At 37.3% G+C, this 25,100-nt stretch overlaps 1 long non-coding RNA gene across 5 annotated transcripts; it reads left to right on the top strand.

Annotated features, from left to right (window-relative positions):
- The first annotated feature begins 20,473 nt into the window (after positions 1-20,473).
- On the top strand, positions 20,474-23,642 carry LOC110878403. 5 transcript variants are annotated; one of them, XR_004867531.1, is made up of 7 exons: positions 20,488-20,886; positions 21,187-21,296; positions 21,382-21,464; positions 21,653-21,964; positions 22,248-22,554; positions 22,946-23,241; positions 23,318-23,642. It is a non-coding gene; the product is annotated as an uncharacterized LOC110878403 (long non-coding RNA). The 5 variants fall into 5 exon arrangements; XR_004867528.1 differs by having other exon boundaries at positions 21,576-21,964; XR_004867532.1 differs by having other exon boundaries at positions 20,474-20,886; positions 21,382-21,964; positions 23,063-23,241.
- Positions 23,643-25,100: the final 1,458 nt, after the last annotated feature.

Raw genomic sequence — 25,100 nt, 5'->3', positions numbered from 1 at the left:
AATAAATAAAGTCATGGCGAAATATAGTCTGAAAACATCTCAAAATAGTTTAACACTTGTAAATAATTCTAAGTGTTAGATTTTTAGAAAATTTCGCCAGAGTTTCCCCTGTAACTGGAGGTGGCCACGCTTTCAAGCGTATCATTTTCTTTTACAAAATCATTCCAATACTTCTTTAAATCAACCAAATCAATTTCCGATACTTCAAACTAGTTTCAACACATTAACTCGCAGACTAGTATGTAAAATCACATTATTATATGAACTTGTAGTTTTTCTAAAACTATTGTGTAGATCTCGTTATGTTTAGTGGATCTATGTATAAAATAGTTTAGTCTTGCAAAAACCCCGTTTTTGGTACAAATCACTCTTTACAACTTCCCGACAATTTTTATAAAAATTGTTATTTTGTCGGATCTTTCGTTTCACAAGTTTCTATACACTTGTAGTTTATAAAAAATCATCTTTGTTAGCATGTTATCCAACTTATATAAAACATGATTTTCTCGACACTTGGTTCTACGAATGTACCACTTATACATACGTAGATCGGCTCGTTTTAAATACTATTTTTCATGTCAAAACACTTTTACACAAGTTCATGTTTCCTGTGTGGTGGAGTTTCACCTTTTAACCCTTGTACAAAAGAAACAAGTGTATGTCAAGATTCGGGATCTTAACAAAGTCGGGTTAAACGATGATAAGAGCCACCACATCGTAGATCGGGTCTCTACAATCAACATATTCAAATACTACAACTTTTACACGCGTTATATGCTTTTAACCAACAATATTCGAGTTCTAGTAGACTTTTTAGATTCAAACGATGGGTTACCGACTTTTAACCGTTAAAAATCCTTTTAACCACTTTAGATACGATCAAGAGCAAGTTTTAAATGTTATACCTCTAGCTCGGGGCTAGGGAAGAATCTAGTCGGAAATGGCGTGGATAAAAGCAAATGCACGTGGTCCTCCAACTTCCGTTTGCTTCTAGCTTCCTCGTACGTGATCCCCGACACTTGTGTGCACTTGGAATGTCAAGACGAGAACCGAAAGATGGATGGTTGGGTGTGGTGGTTCACGGCCGAGAGGGGGAGAGGGAGCAAGAGAGAGAGTGAAGTTGGGTGGATGTGATCTCTATGTGTGAGTGTGTGTATTTATAGAGAAAAGTGAGATCATCGTCCAACGGTTTCAAGTCGTCTAGATATCCACGAACCCAAATAAAATAATAAAAAGTTGTACTCCCCTTGTCCTTTCTAGTTGGCCGATCCCATTAGGGGGGGGGTATCCGGTTGGGTCTTGATGTACAGTTAGAGTTTAGTTTGGTTAAGTCGGTTAACTTTAGGGATTAACCCCGTTAGTTGTTTAATGCGTTATAAAGCGGGTGTTAGGGTAATCAGGGACCCTAACTGGCTCAGAAAAATACCAATAATATTTCTGGCAATATTTTTATGTTCCGGGTATAGTCCGGTTGTTCGGTCGGATAGTAATCCGTTAAAGTGCTTAAGTAATCCTTTAAGCGTTGTAATTAATATTTTTAGCGACACAATTTATTCTGCAAAGTGTCAGGAATAATTCCTCATGTTTTGGCACTTTATTAGTTAGCTAGAAGCTAGTGTGTTGATAAAAGTGCTATGTTTTGTGCTTAGAATACGTTTTAGGCACATCCAATCTCTATATCTTATTCCTAGAGACGCAATTATACAACCCTTGTATCCCTACACACTCTATGGGTGTAGTAAAATATTTCTGGCTCATTCAGGCCTTTAGAGGCAGTGTTTGCCTGATGCTGGCTATATCAGCATGTTCAATAGGTTATCCGTTCAAGTGCTACTGTGCTTTTGTGCATCATGTTTGTCACTAAAGTTCAGTAAATAAGTAATGTAGTGACGGAAAGATCAAAGTATGATGCAGATATGTACACGTATTAACAATCAAGTAGCAGTTTATCAGAAATCTCAGTTAAGCACAGTAATTAGGCAACAATTAATAGTTAATTAAGTCGTACGGATACCTGGTTTAGTGAGGGTTGTCACATTCTCCCCCGTTAAATAAATTTCGTCCCGAAATTTTAAATTCTGCTTGTAGAAGCAGGGTTCTTAGGAAATAAGTGGGGGTATTTCTCCTTCATTCGGTCTTCACGCTCCCAGGTGAATTCAGGACCATGTCTAGCATTCCAACGAACTTTGACGAGCTTGACACTGTTCCGGCGGGTCTTGTTTACTTTCCAATCGGTGACCTCGACAGGTTCTTCAACGAAGTGGAGCGTGTCATCAATATGAATTTCGTCGGTAGGAATGGCAACGTTAACTTGAGTTGGACTTCTCTTCAGATTAGATACATGAAATGTATCGTGAACATTATTCAGCTCGACAGGTAGATCCAACTTGTATGCTACGGTCCCAATTCTTTCCACAACCTTGAAAGGACCAATGTAGCGTGGATTCAACTTCCCACGTTTCCCAAATCGTGCCACACCCTTCCAGGGTGATACCTTCAACAAAACCATATCCCCAACCTCAAACTCCTGAGGTTTCCTTTTCAGATCTGCGTAGGTCTTCTGACGGTCACGAGCCGCACTAATGCGATCTCGGATTTGAGCGATCTTATCTGTAGTTTCCTAAACTACATCGAGACCTACCAATTGTCTATCACCCGCGTCAGACCAACAGAGCGGCGACCTGCACTTGCGCCCATATAAAGCTTCGAATGGCGCGGCACCAATACTGGTGTGGTAGCTGTTGTTGTATGCTTTTAACCAACAATATTCGAGTTCTAGTAGACTTTTTAGATTCAAACGATGGGTTACCGACTTTTAACCGTTAAAAATCCTTTTAACCACTTTAGATACGATCAAGAGCAAGTTTTAAATGTTATACCTCTAGCTCGGGGCTAGGGAAGAATCTAGTCGGAAATGGCGTGGATAAAAGCAAATGCACGTGGTCCTCCAACTTCCGTTTGCTTCTAGCTTCCTCGTACGTGATCCCCGACACTTGTGTGCACTTGGAATGTCAAGACGAGAACCGAAAGATGGATGGTTGGGTGTGGTGGTTCACGGCCGAGAGGGGGAGAGGGAGCAAGAGAGAAAGTGAAGTTGGGTGGATGTGATCTCTATCTGTGAGTGTGTGTATTTATAGAGAAAAGTGAGATCATCGTCCAACGGTTTCAAGTCGTCTAGATATCCACGAACCCAAATAAAATAATAAAAAGTTGTACTCCCCTTGTCCTTTCTAGTTGGCCGATCCCATTAGGGGGGGGGGTATCCGGTTGGGTCTTGATCGTACAGTTAGAGTTTAGTTTGGTTAAGTCGGTTAACTTTAGGGATTAACCCCGTTAGTTGTTTAATGCGTTATAAAGCGGGTGTTAGGGTAATCAGGGACCCTAACTGGCTCAGAAAAATACCAATAATATTTCTGGCAATATTTTTATGTTCCGGGTATAGTCCGGTTGTTCGGTCGGATAGTAATCCGTTAAAGTGCTTAAGTAATCCTTTAAGCGTTGTAATTAATATTTTTAGCGACACAATTTATTCTGCAAAGTGTCAGGAATAATTCCTCATGTTTTGGCACTTTATTAGTTAGCTAGAAGCTAGTGTGTTGATAAAAGTGCTATGTTTTGTGCTTAGAATACGTTTTAGGCACATCCAATCTCTATATCTTATTCCTAGAGACGCAATTATACAACCCTTGTATCCCTACACACTCTATGGGTGTAGTAAAATATTTCTGGCTCATTCAGGCCTTTAGAGGCAGTGTTTGCCTGATGCTGGCTATATCAGCATGTTCAATAGGTTATCCGTTCAAGTGCTACTGTGCTTTTGTGCATCATGTTTGTCACTAAAGTTCAGTAAATAAGTAATGTAGTGACGGAAAGATCAAAGTATGATGCAGATATGTACACGTATTAACAATCAAGTAGCAGTTTATCAGAAATCTCAGTTAAGCACAGTAATTAGGCAACAATTAATAGTTAATTAAGTCGTACGGATACCTGGTTTAGTGAGGGTTGTCACATTCTCCCCCCGTTAAATAAATTTCGTCCCGAAATTTTAAATTCTGCTTGTAGAAGCAGGGTTCTTAGGAAATAAGTGGGGGTATTTCTCCTCCATTCGGTCTTCACGCTCCCAGGTGAATTCAGGACCATGTCTAGCATTCCAACGAACTTTGACGAGCTTGACACTGTTCCGGCGGGTCTTGTTTACTTTCCAATCCGTGACCTCGACAGGTTCTTCAACGAAGTGGAGCGTGTCATCAATATGAATTTCGTCGGTAGGAATGGCAACGTTAACTTGAGTTGGACTTCTCTTCAGATTAGATACATGAAATGTATCGTGAACATTATTCAGCTCGGCAGGTAGATCCAACTTGTATGCTACGGTCCCAATTCTTTCCACAACCTTGAAAGGACCAATGTAGCGTGGATTCAACTTCCCACGTTTCCCAAATCGTGCCACACCCTTCCAGGGTGATACCTTCAACAAAACCATATCCCCAACCTCAAACTCCTGAGGTTTCCTTTTCAGATCTGCGTAGGTCTTCTGACGGTCACGAGCCGCACTAATGCGATCTCGGATTTGAGCGATCTTATCTGTAGTTTCCTAAACTACATCGGGACCTACCAATTGTCTATCACCCGCGTCAGACCAACAGAGCGGCGACCTGCACTTGCGCCCATATAAAGCTTCGAATGGCGCGGCACCAATACTGGTGTGGTAGCTGTTGTTGTATGCTTTTAACCAACAATATTCGAGTTCTAGTAGACTTTTTAGATTCAAACGATGGGTTACCGACTTTTAACCGTTAAAAATCCTTTTAACCACTTTAGATACGATCAAGAGCAAGTTTTAAATGTTATACCTCTAGCTCGGGGCTAGGGAAGAATCTAGTCGGAAATGGCGTGGATAAAAGCAAATGCACGTGGTCCTCCAACTTCCGTTTGCTTCTAGCTTCCTCGTACGTGATCCCCGACACTTGTGTGCACTTGGAATGTCAAGACGAGAACCGAAAGATGGATGGTTGGGTGTGGTGGTTCACGGCCGAGAGGGGGAGAGGGAGCAAGAGAGAAAGTGAAGTTGGGTGGATGTGATCTCTATGTGTGAGTGTGTGTATTTATAGAGAAAAGTGAGATCATCGTCCAACGGTTTCAAGTCGTCTAGATATCCACGAACCCAAATAAAATAATAAAAAGTTGTACTCCCCTTGTCCTTTCTAGTTGGCCGATCCCATTAGGGGGGGGGTATCCGGTTGGGTCTTGATCGTACAGTTAGAGTTTAGTTTGGTTAAGTCGGTTAACTTTAGGGATTAACCCCGTTAGTTGTTTAATGCGTTATAAAGCGGGTGTTAGGGTAATCAGGGACCCTAACTGGCTCAGAAAAATACCAATAATATTTCTGGCAATATTTTTATGTTCCGGGTATAGTCCGGTTGTTCGGTCGGATAGTAATCCGTTAAAGTGCTTAAGTAATCCTTTAAGCGTTGTAATTAATATTTTTAGCGACACAATTTATTCTGCAAAGTGTCAGGAATAATTCCTCATGTTTTGGCACTTTATTAGTTAGCTAGAAGCTAGTGTGTTGATAAAAGTGCTATGTTTTGTGCTTAGAATACGTTTTAGGCACATCCAATCTCTATATCTTATTCCTAGAGACGCAATTATACAACCCTTGTATCCCTACACACTCTATGGGTGTAGTAAAATATTTCTGGCTCATTCAGGCCTTTAGAGGCAGTGTTTGCCTGATGCTGGCTATATCAGCATGTTCAATAGGTTATCCGTTCAAGTGCTACTGTGCTTTTGTGCATCATGTTTGTCACTAAAGTTCAGTAAATAAGTAATGTAGTGACGGAAAGATCAAAGTATGATGCAGATATGTACACGTATTAACAATCAAGTAGCAGTTTATCAGAAATCTCAGTTAAGCACAGTAATTAGGCAACAATTAATAGTTAATTAAGTCGTACGGATACCTGGTTTAGTGAGGGTTGTCACATTCTCCCCCCGTTAAATAAATTTCGTCCCGAAATTTTAAATTCTGCTTGTAGAAGCAGGGTTCTTAGGAAATAAGTGGGGGTATTTCTCCTCCATTCGGTCTTCACGCTCCCAGGTGAATTCAGGACCATGTCTAGCATTCCAACGAACTTTGACGAGCTTGACACTGTTCCGGCGGGTCTTGTTTACTTTCCAATCCGTGACCTCGACAGGTTCTTCAACGAAGTGGAGCGTGTCATCAATATGAATTTCGTCGGTAGGAATGGCAACGTTAACTTGAGTTGGACTTCTCTTCAGATTAGATACATGAAATGTATCGTGAACATTATTCAGCTCGGCAGGTAGATCCAACTTGTATGCTACGGTCCCAATTCTTTCCACAACCTTGAAAGGACCAATGTAGCGTGGATTCAACTTCCCACGTTTCCCAAATCGTGCCACACCCTTCCAGGGTGATACCTTCAACAAAACCATATCCCCAACCTCAAACTCCTGAGGTTTCCTTTTCAGATCTGCGTAGGTCTTCTGACGGTCACGAGCCGCACTAATGCGATCTCGGATTTGAGCGATCTTATCTGTAGTTTCCTGAACTACATCGGGACCTACCAATTGTCTATCACCCGCGTCAGACCAACAGAGCGGCGACCTGCACTTGCGCCCATATAAAGCTTCGAATGGCGCGGCACCAATACTGGTGTGGTAGCTGTTGTTGTATGCTTTTAACCAACAATATTCGAGTTCTAGTAGACTTTTTAGATTCAAACGATGGGTTACCGACTTTTAACCGTTAAAAATCCTTTTAACCACTTTAGATACGATCAAGAGCAAGTTTTAAATGTTATACCTCTAGCTCGGGGCTAGGGAAGAATCTAGTCGGAAATGGCGTGGATAAAAGCAAATGCACGTGGTCCTCCAACTTCCGTTTGCTTCTAGCTTCCTCGTACGTGATCCCCGACACTTGTGTGCACTTGGAATGTCAAGACGAGAACCGAAAGATGGATGGTTGGGTGTGGTGGTTCACGGCCGAGAGGGGGAGAGGGAGCAAGAGAGAAAGTGAAGTTGGGTGGATGTGATCTCTATGTGTGAGTGTGTGTATTTATAGAGAAAAGTGAGATCATCGTCCAACGGTTTCAAGTCGTCTAGATATCCACGAACCCAAATAAAATAATAAAAAGTTGTACTCCCCTTGTCCTTTCTAGTTGGCCGATCCCATTAGGGGGGGGGTATCCGGTTGGGTCTTGATCGTACAGTTAGAGTTTAGTTTGGTTAAGTCGGTTAACTTTAGGGATTAACCCCGTTAGTTGTTTAATGCGTTATAAAGCGGGTGTTAGGGTAATCAGGGACCCTAACTGGCTCAGAAAAATACCAATAATATTTCTGGCAATATTTTTATGTTCCGGGTATAGTCCGGTTGTTCGGTCGGATAGTAATCCGTTAAAGTGCTTAAGTAATCCTTTAAGCGTTGTAATTAATATTTTTAGCGACACAATTTATTCTGCAAAGTGTCAGGAATAATTCCTCATGTTTTGGCACTTTATTAGTTAGCTAGAAGCTAGTGTGTTGATAAAAGTGCTATGTTTTGTGCTTAGAATACGTTTTAGGCACATCCAATCTCTATATCTTATTCCTAGAGACGCAATTATACAACCCTTGTATCCCTACACACTCTATGGGTGTAGTAAAATATTTCTGGCTCATTCAGGCCTTTAGAGGCAGTGTTTGCCTGATGCTGGCTATATCAGCATGTTCAATAGGTTATCCGTTCAAGTGCTACTGTGCTTTTGTGCATCATGTTTGTCACTAAAGTTCAGTAAATAAGTAATGTAGTGACGGAAAGATCAAAGTATGATGCAGATATGTACACGTATTAACAATCAAGTAGCAGTTTATCAGAAATCTCAGTTAAGCACAGTAATTAGGCAACAATTAATAGTTAATTAAGTCGTACGGATACCTGGTTTAGTGAGGGTTGTCACATTCTCCCCCCGTTAAATAAATTTCGTCCCGAAATTTTAAATTCTGCTTGTAGAAGCAGGGTTCTTAGGAAATAAGTGGGGGTATTTCTCCTCCATTCGGTCTTCACGCTCCCAGGTGAATTCAGGACCATGTCTAGCATTCCAACGAACTTTGACGAGCTTGACACTGTTCCGGCGGGTCTTGTTTACTTTCCAATCCGTGACCTCGACAGGTTCTTCAACGAAGTGGAGCGTGTCATCAATATGAATTTCGTCGGTAGGAATGGCAACGTTAACTTGAGTTGGACTTCTCTTCAGATTAGATACATGAAATGTATCGTGAACATTATTCAGCTCGGCAGGTAGATCCAACTTGTATGCTACGGTCCCAATTCTTTCCACAACCTTGAAAGGACCAATGTAGCGTGGATTCAACTTCCCACGTTTCCCAAATCGTGCCACACCCTTCCAGGGTGATACCTTCAACAAAACCATATCCCCAACCTCAAACTCCTGAGGTTTCCTTTTCAGATCTGCGTAGGTCTTCTGACGGTCACGAGCCGCACTAATGCGATCTCGGATTTGAGCGATCTTATCTGTAGTTTCCTGAACTACATCGGGACCTACCAATTGTCTATCACCCGCGTCAGACCAACAGAGCGGCGACCTGCACTTGCGCCCATATAAAGCTTCGAATGGCGCGGCACCAATACTGGTGTGGTAGCTGTTGTTGTATGCTTTTAACCAACAATATTCGAGTTCTAGTAGACTTTTTAGATTCAAACGATGGGTTACCGACTTTTAACCGTTAAAAATCCTTTTAACCACTTTAGATACGATCAAGAGCAAGTTTTAAATGTTATACCTCTAGCTCGGGGCTAGGGAAGAATCTAGTCGGAAATGGCGTGGATAAAAGCAAATGCACGTGGTCCTCCAACTTCCGTTTGCTTCTAGCTTCCTCGTACGTGATCCCCGACACTTGTGTGCACTTGGAATGTCAAGACGAGAACCGAAAGATGGATGGTTGGGTGTGGTGGTTCACGGCCGAGAGGGGGAGAGGGAGCAAGAGAGAAAGTGAAGTTGGGTGGATGTGATCTCTATGTGTGAGTGTGTGTATTTATAGAGAAAAGTGAGATCATCGTCCAACGGTTTCAAGTCGTATAGATATCCACGAACCCAAATAAAATAATAAAAAGTTGTACTCCCCTTGTCCTTTCTAGTTGGCCGATCCCATTAGGGGGGGGGGGTATCCGGTTGGGTCTTGATCGTACAGTTAGAGTTTAGTTTGGTTAAGTCGGTTAACTTTAGGGATTAACCCCGTTAGTTGTTTAATGCGTTATAAAGCGGGTGTTAGGGTAATCAGGGACCCTAACTGGCTCAGAAAAATACCAATAATATTTCTGGCAATATTTTTATGTTCCGGGTATAGTCCGGTTGTTCGGTCGGATAGTAATCCGTTAAAGTGCTTAAGTAATCCTTTAAGCGTTGTAATTAATATTTTTAGCGACACAATTTATTCTGCAAAGTGTCAGGAATAATTCCTCATGTTTTGGCACTTTATTAGTTAGCTAGAAGCTAGTGTGTTGATAAAAGTGCTATGTTTTGTGCTTAGAATACGTTTTAGGCACATCCAATCTCTATATCTTATTCCTAGAGACGCAATTATACAACCCTTGTATCCCTACACACTCTATGGGTGTAGTAAAATATTTCTGGCTCATTCAGGCCTTTAGAGGCAGTGTTTGCCTGATGCTGGCTATATCAGCATGTTCAATAGGTTATCCGTTCAAGTGCTACTGTGCTTTTGTGCATCATGTTTGTCACTAAAGTTCAGTAAATAAGTAATGTAGTGACGGAAAGATCAAAGTATGATGCAGATATGTACACGTATTAACAATCAAGTAGCAGTTTATCAGAAATCTCAGTTAAGCACAGTAATTAGGCAACAATTAATAGTTAATTAAGTCGTACGGATACCTGGTTTAGTGAGGGTTGTCACATTCTCCCCCCGTTAAATAAATTTCGTCCCGAAATTTTAAATTCTGCTTGTAGAAGCAGGGTTCTTAGGAAATAAGTGGGGGTATTTCTCCTTCATTCGGTCTTCACGCTCCCAGGTGAATTCAGGACCATGTCTAGCATTCCAACGAACTTTGACGAGCTTGACACTGTTCCGGCGGGTCTTGTTTACTTTCCAATCCGTGACCTCGACAGGTTCTTCAACGAAGTGGAGCGTGTCATCAATATGAATTTCGTCGGTAGGAATGGCAACGTTAACTTGAGTTGGACTTCTCTTCAGATTAGATACATGAAATGTATCGTGAACATTATTCAGCTCGGCAGGTAGATCCAACTTGTATGCTACGGTCCCAATTCTTTCCACAACCTTGAAAGGACCAATGTAGCGTGGATTCAACTTCCCACGTTTCCCAAATCGTGCCACACCCTTCCAGGGTGATACCTTCAACAAAACCATATCCCCAACCTCAAACTCCTGAGGTTTCCTTTTCAGATCTGCGTAGGTCTTCTGACGGTCACGAGCCGCACTAATGCGATCTCGGATTTGAGCGATCTTATCTGTAGTTTCCTGAACTACATCGGGACCTACCAATTGTCTATCACCCGCGTCAGACCAACAGAGCGGCGACCTGCACTTGCGCCCATATAAAGCTTCGAATGGCGCGGCACCAATACTGGTGTGGTAGCTGTTGTTGTATGCTTTTAACCAACAATATTCGAGTTCTAGTAGACTTTTTAGATTCAAACGATGGGTTACCGACTTTTAACCGTTAAAAATCCTTTTAACCACTTTAGATACGATCAAGAGCAAGTTTTAAATGTTATTCCTCTAGCTCGGGGCTAGGGAAGAATCTAGTCGGAAATGGCGTGGATAAAAGCAAATGCACGTGGTCCTCCAACTTCCGTTTGCTTCTAGCTTCCTCGTACGTGATCCCCGACACTTGTGTGCACTTGGAATGTCAAGACGAGAACCGAAAGATGGATGGTTGGGTGTGGTGGTTCACGGCCGAGAGGGGGAGAGGGAGCAAGAGAGAAAGTGAAGTTGGGTGGATGTGATCTCTATGTGTGAGTGTGTGTATTTATAGAGAAAAGTGAGATCATCGTCCAACGGTTTCAAGTCGTCTAGATATCCACGAACCCAAATAAAATAATAAAAAGTTGTACTCCCCTTGTCCTTTCTAGTTGGCCGATCCCATTAGGGGGGGGGGGGTATCCGGTTGGGTCTTGATCGTACAGTTAGAGTTTAGTTTGGTTAAGTCGGTTAACTTTAGGGATTAACCCCGTTAGTTGTTTAATGCGTTATAAAGCGGGTGTTAGGGTAATCAGGGACCCTAACTGGCTCAGAAAAATACCAATAATATTTCTGGCAATATTTTTATGTTCCGGGTATAGTCCGGTTGTTCGGTCGGATAGTAATCCGTTAAAGTGCTTAAGTAATCCTTTAAGCGTTGTAATTAATATTTTTAGCGACACAATTTATTCTGCAAAGTGTCAGGAATAATTCCTCATGTTTTGGCACTTTATTAGTTAGCTAGAAGCTAGTGTGTTGATAAAAGTGCTATGTTTTGTGCTTAGAATACGTTTTAGGCACATCCAATCTCTATATCTTATTCCTAGAGACGCAATTATACAACCCTTGTATCCCTACACACTCTATGGGTGTAGTAAAATATTTCTGGCTCATTCAGGCCTTTAGAGGCAGTGTTTGCCTGATGCTGGCTATATCAGCATGTTCAATAGGTTATCCGTTCAAGTGCTACTGTGCTTTTGTGCATCATGTTTGTCACTAAAGTTCAGTAAATAAGTAATGTAGTGACGGAAAGATCAAAGTATGATGCAGATATGTACACGTATTAACAATCAAGTAGCAGTTTATCAGAAATCTCAGTTAAGCACAGTAATTAGGCAACAATTAATAGTTAATTAAGTCGTACGGATACCTGGTTTAGTGAGGGTTGTCACATTCTCCCCCCGTTAAATAAATTTCGTCCCGAAATTTTAAATTCTGCTTGTAGAAGCAGGGTTCTTAGGAAATAAGTGGGGGTATTTCTCCTTCATTCGGTCTTCACGCTCCCAGGTGAATTCAGGACCATGTCTAGCATTCCAACGAACTTTGACGAGCTTGACACTGTTCCGGCGGGTCTTGTTTACTTTCCAATCCGTGACCTCGACAGGTTCTTCAACGAAGTGGAGCGTGTCATCAATATGAATTTCGTCGGTAGGAATGGCAACGTTAACTTGAGTTGGACTTCTCTTCAGATTAGATACATGAAATGTATCGTGAACATTATTCAGCTCGGCAGGTAGATCCAACTTGTATGCTACGGTCCCAATTCTTTCCACAACCTTGAAAGGACCAATGTAGCGTGGATTCAACTTCCCACGTTTCCCAAATCGTGCCACACCCTTCCAGGGTGATACCTTCAACAAAACCATATCCCCAACCTCAAACTCCTGAGGTTTCCTTTTCAGATCTGCGTAGGTCTTCTGACGGTCACGAGCCGCACTAATGCGATCTCGGATTTGAGCGATCTTATCTGTAGTTTCCTGAACTACATCGGGACCTACCAATTGTCTATCACCCGCGTCAGACCAACAGAGCGGCGACCTGCACTTGCGCCCATATAAAGCTTCGAATGGCGCGGCACCAATACTATTTAATATTAATATTAACTACTTTTAATCTCATCCATCCATCTAGTTGATCTAGTGGTTAGAAAGTGGTTCTCTCGGTTTTTACAACTGGATGTGGTTTTCATTTTATCGGTCCCCTATAACGGTAGCACCAGTAGAAAGAAGCTTTTCAAAATTAAAGTTGTTGAAGTCTTTTTTGCAATCGGCAATGTCCCAATAAAGATTTAATGGAGTGGTGATGATATCTATTGAAAGTGAAACATTAGAAGGTATGGAATATAAAGACTTGTCGAGAGCTTTGTTTCCAAAAACTCTAGGAAAGCCTCACGAATCTTAGGTAAGTTAGTTCGATCATTTTGCTACACTACTATGTTGTTTATTTTATAACAATTAATCAATTGCGGTTGTATTGTGGTTTTGGATATATAATTGATAAGTTTATATCATAAAGAGGGGGCTTAAATATTTTTTTTGTCTCGCACAAGGCCTACAATTTTTTTTTAATCATTTTCGGGACGACCCTACATCTACACTTTGATAATCCAAATAAATATACCCGATTTAGTAAATTATACGACTCACAAAAGCAAAAAGACTAAATAGTTAATATTAAGAATACAATTAAAGAAATTGGAAACTTTTATAGTTTCACTAGGTTATGGCCCCGTGTGTTACACGGGCTGATTAGTGAAAATGATATAATTTATTATTTGTAAATACTTATTATTTTAATCTACTCTTGATAGTTTTAATTGAACATACATGATAAATTCATAGGTTGTCATTAATAACATTGAATTTCGAGACAAACCTCTAATAACAATGAATTTCATGGGATAAACATCCTAAAATTTTAAAATAAAAAAATAAAGTCATTAAAATTCACACCAACAAAACTTAGGAAAAGTTGAATTAAAGAAAGGAATATTGGATTTTAATAATCCCAACTATTCGTCGTTGGCCGCTAACAGTTCCAATTTCAAAAATGACCACTGGCCGTCCCCACTATTAACATATTGGCTTCCAATAGAGAACCTGACTAATAGAACCGTAACGTTGTTAGTCTTCGCTCGCCGGAAAAACGTTTTTAGCCAGAAAAAGGTTCTGAAAGGTCCGATATAATGTTATAAAAGGGTTTGGGACGAAAATGTTGAGTTTTCCGGCCAAAAACTTGAGTTTTTTGGACAAAAAGCAGTTTTCTAGCGATGAAAGAATTTACGACCAAAAACGTTTGAGAAAAAGGTTCCTAATAATTGGGCCTTTTAGTAGAAAAAGCTTCCTAAAATAAGTAATACGGTTACAAAGAGGTTTGAGACAAAAAAAATGAGTTTTCCGACCAAAAACGTTTTTTCGGCGACCGGAGACTAACGACGTTAAGGTTCTGTTAGTTAGGATCCATTGGAGGTCAATATGTTAATAGTTGGGAGTGCCAGTGTGGTTACTTATTAAGTTGGGACTATTGGCGGTCAACGACGAATAGTTGTTATTATTGAAATCCAATATTCCCTAAAGAAACATGCAACTGTTTTGATTCTTTTTACTCACTTTTACTACTTTGTGTGCGTTAATTGAAAAGAAAAGTCTTGGTATCAATACATGCATCTCAATCCAATGGAAAATGTCCCCATTTTATTTCTTTTATTATATAACGTTGTGTAGTATACGGTTTGAATAAATGTAATTTTATATACCAAATAATAAAAAAGTTATATCTTTAAAAATCCTATGTATTATACAAGTTGAATAAATGTAATTTTGTATATCATTAAAAATCCCTTGTGTATTAATTTTTAAAAAGACTCGTGTATTACACGGGTTGAATAAATGTAATTCTATATATGTTATTCTTTATTTGAATCTTATGAAAAAATACCCAATTACAAAAAAGTATATTAAACTGTTTTATTATTATAGTTTGTTTTATGCGATTAATAGAATAAATTGATTAAAATAATAAAAATTACAAAAAGTATATTAAACTGTTTTATTATTATAAGTTTGTTTTATGTGATCAATCTGTTGTTTGGGGTAAAAGATAAAAAGATAAAATTTGGGGACTAAAATAATATATTTTTTATTTAAATCTTATTAACAAATATTATCAATATCTATTTATTTAGGCGGGAAAAAATTATTGAGATCACCTTATAGAGTGCCATGTGTCCCCAATATGATTTACTTTATTATATGTATAGATTAGAAACTTACCCACTACTACATAATAAGTTTAATGGGCGGTTAAAACCGTTTTCTCATATAGTGTATGAACTGCCCAACAAACAGGGAGTCAAAAATAAGCTATCTTTCAGCATGGTTAAGAAATAGCGTCATTAAATAGATACAGCGTCATTAAGTAGAAATAACCTTGTCCAAAGCCACTTCAAATTGAGAGTAAAAAAATGAGACTATCTTTTAGCGTAATTAAGGCCATGAGGTATACTATAACCCTTCTTAACTTTATTTAAATGCCACATCACCCGTTTTTTTCCCTTTTTACTTATACTATTTCTTATCTATATATCAAGACGATTACAGACTAATGGCAGGTAGACGAGCAACAAGTTGCGCCGCTACCCCCTACCATTTTTTAATTATTTTTATATTACTCAATGTCATCCTAAGGAAATGGTTTAACTTTGATAACTCTACCTCACCTACCATTTTTTAATTATTTTTATATTAAATATTTAAATTAAATACAAAATAAATTAATAATAATACCTAAACATTAACTTCTTAGTGAAAATAAACATTGATAATAAATAGCATTAATTTCTTATTCTTTTTTGCCTAAGAGGCTGTTTGTTTAGCTCTTAACGATTCAGAGTTATTACTGGTTAGATGGTTGCTATTATATATGGGAGAGTTAATTGAAGGACCAAAAAAGTTGAAAAACTGAACAACCATGAGTTTTACATGTAAAAAATCTGAATTATGTAATGAACACTTATAGATCTAATAATTCAAAGGGAAAAAAAAACAAAATATGAGATTTCGATATATATTTCGTTAGTACACTAAAATATACGATCTAATAATTCAAAGGGAAAAAAGAACAAAACATGTGATTTTCTCTTCTGAAAAGTGTACAAAAATGACCAAATAGCTTGCCTTTTATTGTTGGGGAACCATCACACGATTGACCAAGTAAACAAAGAACCCCAACACTTGACAGATTAACAGATATTATATAATATAACAAATAGCAACTTGAGTCACCTTATACCTTCAACCGATGCGACCAACCATCACAACGATTCACCACCATTGTTTTAATTGATAAAATGATATTGTAGTTTACAATTATGTTGGAACTGGCGCATCACCAAAAAACGCGCCCTCATATAACAATGAAACCACCGTTTGAATTGATAAAATGATATTACAATGTACATTCAAATAAAATGGAGTGTAATTTTTCAATAACTGCCACCGCTCCCGCCGAAACGAAATACTGAATCGCCATCATCGTTAACTTCCCCAAATTCCTTCCTAAATAATCTCAATACCTTCCCCCAATTTAGATTGACAACAACGGTAAATTGATCTGTTCCATATCAGTGATTTCTGCAAGTGTCTGTTAGTTTCTTACATCACTGTTTAATTTGTTTAATTTCAAATCAATGTCGTTTACGTTGCCATACGGAACTGGTTTCTAATTCATATGGGCGATCGTTATTTATTGGGAGGAAATTGATTTAATCTTTGTTTCTGTTAGTTTTTGTCTGGTTTATGCCATTCTGCAAGTGATTTTATAGTTACTGTTCTCCTCGAATGTATCTCAGACATGATATTATGAATATTATGTTTGCATGTTGGGATCTATTATTATTATTATTATCGTTATCGTTATCGTTAGCGTTATCGTTATCGTTATCGTTATCGTGATTGTGATCGCCGCCGCCGCCGCCGCCGTCGTCGTCATTATCGCATCATGAAACAGGTAGATGGTGGGTTCTATTGCCAAATAAGATTATTAGGGTGTATTTGCACAATATCTTATGAAGCGAGATTGTGTCTTTTTAGTGTAAAATTTACATTTGTTCATCTTCTTATACTTATGTTCATGATAACGTGATTCTTTATGAACTTTTTAATTCATCTTCTTATGATAACATGTGTTTCTATATGAACTTTTTTATTAGATCTTCTGATTTATTCTGTTCTTCTTTGGTTCTACATTGTAGAAATCCATTTTAAGACTACGATTTTAGACTTTGGTTTGTTCGATTTTGCTTCATTCGCTTTGGCTTCAGGCGACGGTTAAATGATTTCGGTATAGACGAACGTTTTCGATTTGGTACGTTCGGTGTAGACGTGGTTTGGATTTTGGTTCATTACGTGTGAAAGACGTTTGGTACCTCGATTTATTCAGGTTTTATATGTTTGTTTTTTATTTTGAATTTATCTTGCTTATCACTCAGATTTGGTTTGCTAATGATGAAAAAAATCGCCCGCATAAGAATTACTATAACCAATTGAGGAAACAAAAAATTTAGCCTCATGATGGTTTTATTGGAATAAGCCATTACCTGTTTCGTTTAATTTGAACAATAGAAATCACCGTAACATGTGTATTATGCTTTATTGGTATAACATGATTCTTCTTCTTTATTTTTTATTTACTATTTACTGTGAACAATAACCGGTTTTGTCAAGAGATTTATTATCTTTTATGTGAAAAAAAAAACAACAATCACCATATCTAACGTGCCATGATAAGTATATGATTTTTGATTACATGTGTTTTTATGTTAGTTTTTATTTTGATTACAATAAGATAAATAGGGTTAACACAATATCAAACATGACTTAAAATAGGGAATTGTAAACGGTGTGGTCATAATCGAGCAATATGGTCTTCTAAACCTAGAAGAATGGATACATTGGTCCATTGAGTTTAGCGATTATTTTTAGTTTATTAAAATATGTAAACAGTGTGGTCGTAATCGAGCATCTCATATAGCGTTATAAAAAACATTCATAATCAAAATCCCGCTGCAACGCGCGGGTTGGCGTTAACTCGTTACATACATTTACCTAACACTGTTGCAATTGTTTGTACTTTGTCATATATATGATCTAATGACTGGTTAATAGCATTTTTCATGTAGTTCAGGAATCATATCAATGTGTCGGTCAGTTCTAGTTCATTTGCTATAGGAGTCCAGCTCTATCAACAGATAACTTTTTCTTGAAATGGCGGTTTTATATCAAAGCTGAGCAAAGTGCGATAGAAGTCCAACTCTATCAACCGATTACTTTTTTTTTTTTTTTTTTTCTGAAATGGCGGTTTTATATGCAATGATGAAAAATGGGCTCTTGTGATTTGGGTCATCACAACTTATGTTTTGAACGGAAAATGTTAACTATCAACCGATTACCATAGTTCTTTAGCTAGAAAACTGCTTGAATATCATAGGTTGTCTGAACTAAGATGATGATTGCATGTGCTTATCTATTAATCTGAAATGGCGGTTTTATTGTATTTGATATACAAGCCTATCTATCCTGAAATACTTTTTACGTATGTCATTAATCTACATTTTACTTAAAAGTGTAAAATAAACAAAATTAGAGTACTCGGTCCTAGTCAAAATGGTTGACATTTCACAAAACATAAAAAATAATAATATGGACTTTTTAGGGAAACTATCACTCTTATTTAGAAAACTAAATAAGTTAGTTTATTATGTTAGTTTCTTATATTATTGTATCTATTTGAAATTTTGCTTCTATCGTTAAAACCCTTTAATTTGTAAAATGTTATTTTAACACTCTCGAGTTTTCCGTGTTATTTTTTTTACATTGGTAAAATATAATACGTTTCTGTGCTTATTTTATATATGTTTTTAATTAACTTACGTTTTGTCAAATATATATAATATGTTTTCACTAGGTTCTATAAAATCGGGACAATTGAGAAACCAAATTCCACTGTAGCGAATATTACATCAAGCTACAGTGGCTTTTTTTTCTTTTTTATACTTTCAAAATTTAGCATTATCATTTTCATCACTTGACTTTATACTAACTTTGTAAAATATATTTTGACCCTCTCGAGTTTTACGTGCTAATTTTTTTACATAGATAAACTATAATATGTTTTTGTGCTTATTTTTATGTATGTTTTTAGTTGGTTTACGTTTGTCATATATAATATGTTGTCACCATGTGGTATACATTCGAGTTATTTTACATTTCAACGCTGCCACGAACAATACCATTCTTTAACTTAAAAATATTATTTTCTTACGTGCTTTTCTTAAGTATGTGTCGATATAGATCCAATTTAGTTTACGTTTTGACGTAGATTATCTACGTGTTGTCGTAAATTTTGTTTGAAAATGAATCGAGTCATATAATACGTTTTCACTAGGTGGTATAAAGTTCGAGTTACTTTATGTTTTAACGCCGCCGCAACGCATGGTATCATTCTTTATCTTAAAAAAAATACTATTTTCTTACGTGGTTTTTTAAGTTTGTTTCGGTATAAATTTAAGTTGGTTTACTTTTTAACGTAAATGTTTCTCAACAACGAGTCAAGTAAAATATAATACGTTTTTGTGCTTATTTTATGTATGTTTTTTCAGTTGGTCAATTTTTTCAACCAAATTTTATTCGGAAACGAGTCATGTTTGATCAAAACTCTAGTTTTAAACAATATATGACATTTGAGAAGAATAAATAAATTACGTTTGACTTCTTCTAAATATTTTTTATGAAAAAGTCATCGGAATGCTTTTCTTAATTTAAAGAGAGGAATGTTCAAGAGATGCCATTAAATATAAATCAATCATGCTTTAGAGTTTTCCCGTGATATTGTTTTGATTAGTTTTGGTCTAAAGTTATAATTAAGTTAATATTATTTCATGAGTGGATGTTATCTTGTGTATATTTATATATTAGCAAACACATCAGAACGAATAGAAAATCTATCTATTTGCTTCGAAACTTCCTAACACTTGCCTTATGTATGTGCCAAACTAACAAATGCTATTTGCGCAAAGGCCATGCACATACTAAAGGTGTACAAGCACCTAAAAGCAACTACCCACCATAGTGAAATAAAATAAAAACTTTAAATGAGTCGAGTTTGATTTGATTCGGAGTCAACTAACGGTATTAACTATTAAGTTAATTAGCTAATAAGCTTAAATCCAACTTACACTTTAAAGAGCTTTCTTGATGTAAGCATGAGCTTGGTTTGAGAAGGGTGTAAATAGTTGTATTTTACTTGATATTTAAAAAAAATATATCAAGATTAATAAAGCATGCTTGACAAGTTTCCACCTCATTGTTGTTCAACGCGAGGACATTTTATTTGTTTATTTTCTCCATCACCTATTGGCATACGACGTATACTTACATTAAGCTAAGTAAACACATAATTAACATTTAAATAATCACAACAATAATCATAAATATTACTAATTAACTAAAAAATATATGTTCTTATACATGTATTATTTTTATTTAGTCAATTACTTAAACTATTATTATTCACCTGTGGTTTTCATGTTGTCGTTTTATATCAAATTGATGACTCATGTAATTGAGGTGATTAAAGCAAAATGAAAGTGATGCAATTATTATGGTTATGAATGTCTAATCAATATATCATTTATAATATATAACTAAAGAAGAAAAGACACCCAGTAGTGTTTTTATTATATCGCCACGATACCATCAAATGGAAAAGTGTTGCAATAAGATAAAAAGTGTTCATGTTTCTTGTAATGATAATTATCCTATATATTAAAAACATAACCTTATGAATAGTAAAATGTACCACATGGCAATTCTTGGTTCGTTCTTTTTCCCCTTCTGCCGTTTTGATTGTGTATATATGGTAATTGTTTTTCTTTTTGGTACATATAATTGTGTTTAGTAAAGTGGTTTGTTGTCTGAGATGTGTACATCTTGCACCCCTGGTCTTACTTTTTTTTCCCCTTCGTCTCCCCATGCTCCCATCAAAACCCCCAAATCACCACTCCCTTTCTCCATCCGTCAAAACCTCCACCATCTCCACCCACCATCACCCTTCTCCCATACCCGGCCTGTAACCAGCACCATTCAACACCGCCTACGGTGGTGATTCACGATGGGGATGCGGCGGCTCGGGGTATTATAGAAAGGTAGACAAAGCGGACGGAGAACTGGTTAGGGTTTCGACAATTCGTTCACCAGTGTCGTCCCTCTATAGCAACAGTGGGTTATTGGGTAACAACGAAGATGGTTTTGTATCTCAGAACCGAATAGACGACGCCGGCGAGGTCCAGCAAATCCTCCGGTAAGCATCCTCTCTATTGCGTATTTGCATGATACATTTTTCGTACAATCTGTCTATAACGCCTTGCTTAAGACTAAGATAGGAATTAGGTGAGCGAAATGTTGAAGTTGTGTAATTTATTACTTTCAGATTGCAAAGTTAATTTTTATGAAGTTGTTTCAGATACAATCAATCCGGTTGATGAATTTTGGTTCTATGTCATCTTTTTGTTTTCAATTTGTTTATGAATTTCAGGAATAAATCGGAAGATTTGCTTGATTCACTGATTGATTAATGATTTTGTATGATTTTTATTTGCAGAAAAATTATATGGACAGAGGATTTCTTATGAGCTTCATCTTCATGTTCTTGAGCTTTAACAGTTCTGGATTTGAAATCGAAAGGAGAATCGAAGATATATAAGTTTGAAGGTTTTTGTTACAAGAATTTGGCATTGTTTTCTCTAAACACTTTGTTTGTTCCATGAATCATTGGTGGTGTTTTGTGAATTGACAGGTGAATTAGATCGCGATTTGTGATAAGTCCGATTGGCAAACAAATTCCGAAGATAAATGAATTGATCCACTTTAGTCTCTAAAGTAAGTTTTAGCATTGTATTCATTGTTTAAGCTTTAACTAGCAAGACTTCACTGGCCTGTTGGGTTTTTTTATTTGTATGGTTAACACTTTACTTTAAATTTGGTATGTAGCCATATATTTATTTGGAAATACGTCATTCTGTTATCTGGATTGTCTTTTGCGTGGTGACGTTTGTTTCTCCTGTTAGCAATCATGCTTGAAATGTAGGCGTTGTGCCTCTTTTGCTGTTGATGTCGCTTATGTGCCAAACAAGTTGCCATATAAGTTCAGAGAATATGCGCCAAACAAGTTGCGAGGTGGACTCAACTTTCCTTATGGTGGAACCGGGGTGTTCGACACTAGCAACTTGCAGCCAAACATGACCACTCAGATTGGGTTTCTTCAAGGGCTAATTAAAGAGAGGGTCTACATTACTCGAGATTTAAAAGCATCTTTGACTCTTGTCGCAGTCTCGGGTAATGACTATGGGACTTACACTTCTACAAGTGGCTCTGAGCAGGTAACCTCGATATCGTACTTCCTTTATTGACTATTGTCAAATTTTTAGGTTAGTGTCGGACGGCCTGCCAACCCGTGAACAAAGTTTAAAGACTCTATTTATAGATACTTAATGGGTGTTTGTTGTTGAATTATTTATATTTAAGTATTTAATATTGTAAAGTTTCAAAAAAAAAAAAAGCACTCAATGTCAAGTTTCAAATAATCAAATCTATATACTCATTTCCTTACATATGTGCAGCTGAATTCTATGTTTATGTTATAGAAAATGGTTGTTTATGTAGGGTCTGCCTCCATTCATTTCAAGAGTTGTCAATCAAATGGCACAGGTTTTGAAGCTAATTCATGATACGGGTGTACGACGAGTGTTGGTGACTAGCCTACAGCCGGTAGGATGCCTCCCCAGAGAAACCGTCTTTTCATCATACAAGCAATGCAATGAAAGTCGGAATACAACAGCCAGTTTCCATAACCAATTGTTGCAGTAGGCTGTGACGACGCTGAACAATAACACCAAAGATTCTAGCTTTCTCATTCTTGATATCTTTAGTGCGTTCAACACGGCGTTAAAGAGTAAAAAAGATTTTAGAGGTACAATACTTGATCATTCTCATTTGTGTCTGAGTTCGACTTTCAGATGTAGCAATGCACAAACGGTCCTGGCAAGCCTGGCCTATGTTATGTCCAAAAAGCCCAATCCCTTGAGCTGCATATGTATACCTCTTTTTTTAGTGGCCTATACATGTAAACTTGTATATTTTTTGTCCAATGTATAATTTTTTAAGAAGGTAATCTAATTTTACAGTATGCGTGTAAACTTATATATTTTGATGCTTTATATTACAAAGTTGTGGCATATTTTATACAAAAATATAGTGTTAGTCGTCACATATTAAACTGTCAAGTTTTTAATACTTTTAACTTATCTTGTACTTTAGAAGTATGTATTTTTAATGAAGTTAATTTAATATATTAAAAATAGAAAAGGCATAAAAAGGGACCAGGCCGGCAGGCCCTCTTGGAATGACCAGGCTGTAACTAGCCCAAGTGGAGGAATGGGCTAAAACAAGTAAATCGTATGGGTTTTCATTATTCGAAGCGGACAAGTTCGAATTAGGAATTCGGATTTCTTTGCATATGGTGGAACCGGGGTGTTTGACATGGCGAAGTGGACCGTTCGACAAAGAAGCGACATGGAAATGCACCTAACAACCCCAGCCTAGAAAGGGAACACTGGAAACATGGAAACGACATCGAAGAGGCAACTGGAATTCCCTGGTAAGCCAACAAAAAAACATTAAATTACACAAACACACGATACAAATAATGACATCTGGCATGTATTCGCTTGCAGACTCAAATCCACCATCAAAAAGGCCTGGCAAAGGTGGTTTGGCAGATAAACTCAATTCACAGAAGATGTCCCTTTTGGCCACCAAAAAGAAGAAGCAAATGTGGGATAGCGGTCCGGAATTAGAATCGCTAAAGGCATTCCTTTTGAACAAATCATAGTTCAACCAGCAACACATCTATGGCTGCCTACTAACTACACCACGGATATAAGTAGCACCATGAATGACTTTAGGACAACTTGTAACTAATGGTAAACTACATGCTAATGACACCAGTGTGTATAAACAGCAACATGATTAATTAATGGCCAGTTGTTATTAACATCACGAATGCTTGCTGCCGTAAGTAAATGAATCCAACATACAATGTCGCGCAACGCGCGACACAATGAATACCCCTAGTTATATTTATATATCGGTGGTGATAGTCCATTGAATTGTTGTTAGCTTATTTTTTCAATAAATAAAGAGTTAATAGCCAAAATGGTCTCTGAGGTTTGCTCACTTTTGCCACGTTAGTCTAAAATCCAAAATTTTTAAATCTGGGTCCCTGAGGTTTGCATTTTGTTGCCATTTTAGTCCAAATTTCAAAAACTCATTTTTTTACTGTTGCAACCAGCCTATTTTGTCCTTTTGTGCAGGGGTATTTTGGTCATTTTTATGAGTTATTATAACAAACTCAGATCAAGAACCCAGAATACCTCTGTGCAAAAGGACAAAATAGGCTGATTGCAACAGGAAAAAAAGGGGGGTTTTGAAATTTGGACTAAAATGGCAATAAAATGCAAACCTCAGGGACCCAGATTTAAAAATTTTGGATTTTGAACTAAAGTGACAAAAGTAAGCAAACCTCAGGGACCATTTTAGCTATTAATTCATAAATAAATGTCCTTAACTTTCTACTAGGTGTCGCTCATCCAACTCTTGAACTAAGTTAAATGACAAAATCAACTCAAACTCAAATTCTTTTAGAATACGAGTCGCGCTCACTTGACTCGTAAACTTCAATCCGGGCCGTAAACTAATTTTATATTTGGCACGTATTCGAGCCGACTCGTCTCTATAACTATGAAGATGTATGTTTTTTATATACCAACATTAAATAAAAAGTTAACAATCTAAAATTATGTATGTAATTTTATACTTAAAAAAAACTCATATGATACGAACCGAATCGTAATTAAATGATCCAAAGAAAATAGATAAGAACTTCAGAGAAAACAAGACTTTTGGAAGTGACTAATTCATTTCTTTATTCCTATCTTTTACTTAGCACTAATTGTGGCTTATAGAGCCTTAGAGCATTCACATCCATTCCATCATATTTTCACCCTAAATTACACTAAAAAACACTACATTTTCTCTCTCCTTTTCAATTAAATAATATTTTTATACCCTTTTCATTACCTTTTCTCTCTCCTTCACTCACAACCACTTTCAAAATATATTAAAAAATTATAGAGGGTGAACAGTGTCCCCCCAAATATACAGATGAACAGTAACATTTTCTCTCTCCTCCACTCACAACCAATTTTTATACTTTTTATATTTTAAAAACACCACACACAAAATTTGATTATTTGGATGTGAATGCTCTTACAATCAAACTGAAATACTAACCCACTAAAACCATTAATCTACTAACCTAACCCCACTAACCTAAGGGCATGTGTAGTCATAAAGCCCTTTTAGGGGCGTTATGCGTGACAAGTGTCGCGCCACGTCATATAGGAGCTTTATCATACAGAGGCTTTATGGGGTGTTATATCACTAGAGCTCGTAGTC

Source organism: Helianthus annuus, chromosome 9, assembly GCF_002127325.2.
Source record: "Helianthus annuus cultivar XRQ/B chromosome 9, HanXRQr2.0-SUNRISE, whole genome shotgun sequence".
NCBI lineage: Eukaryota > Viridiplantae > Streptophyta > Magnoliopsida > Asterales > Asteraceae > Helianthus > Helianthus annuus.
Note: the sequence above shows the minus strand (reverse complement) of the source record. Positions and strands in the feature narration are given on the sequence as shown.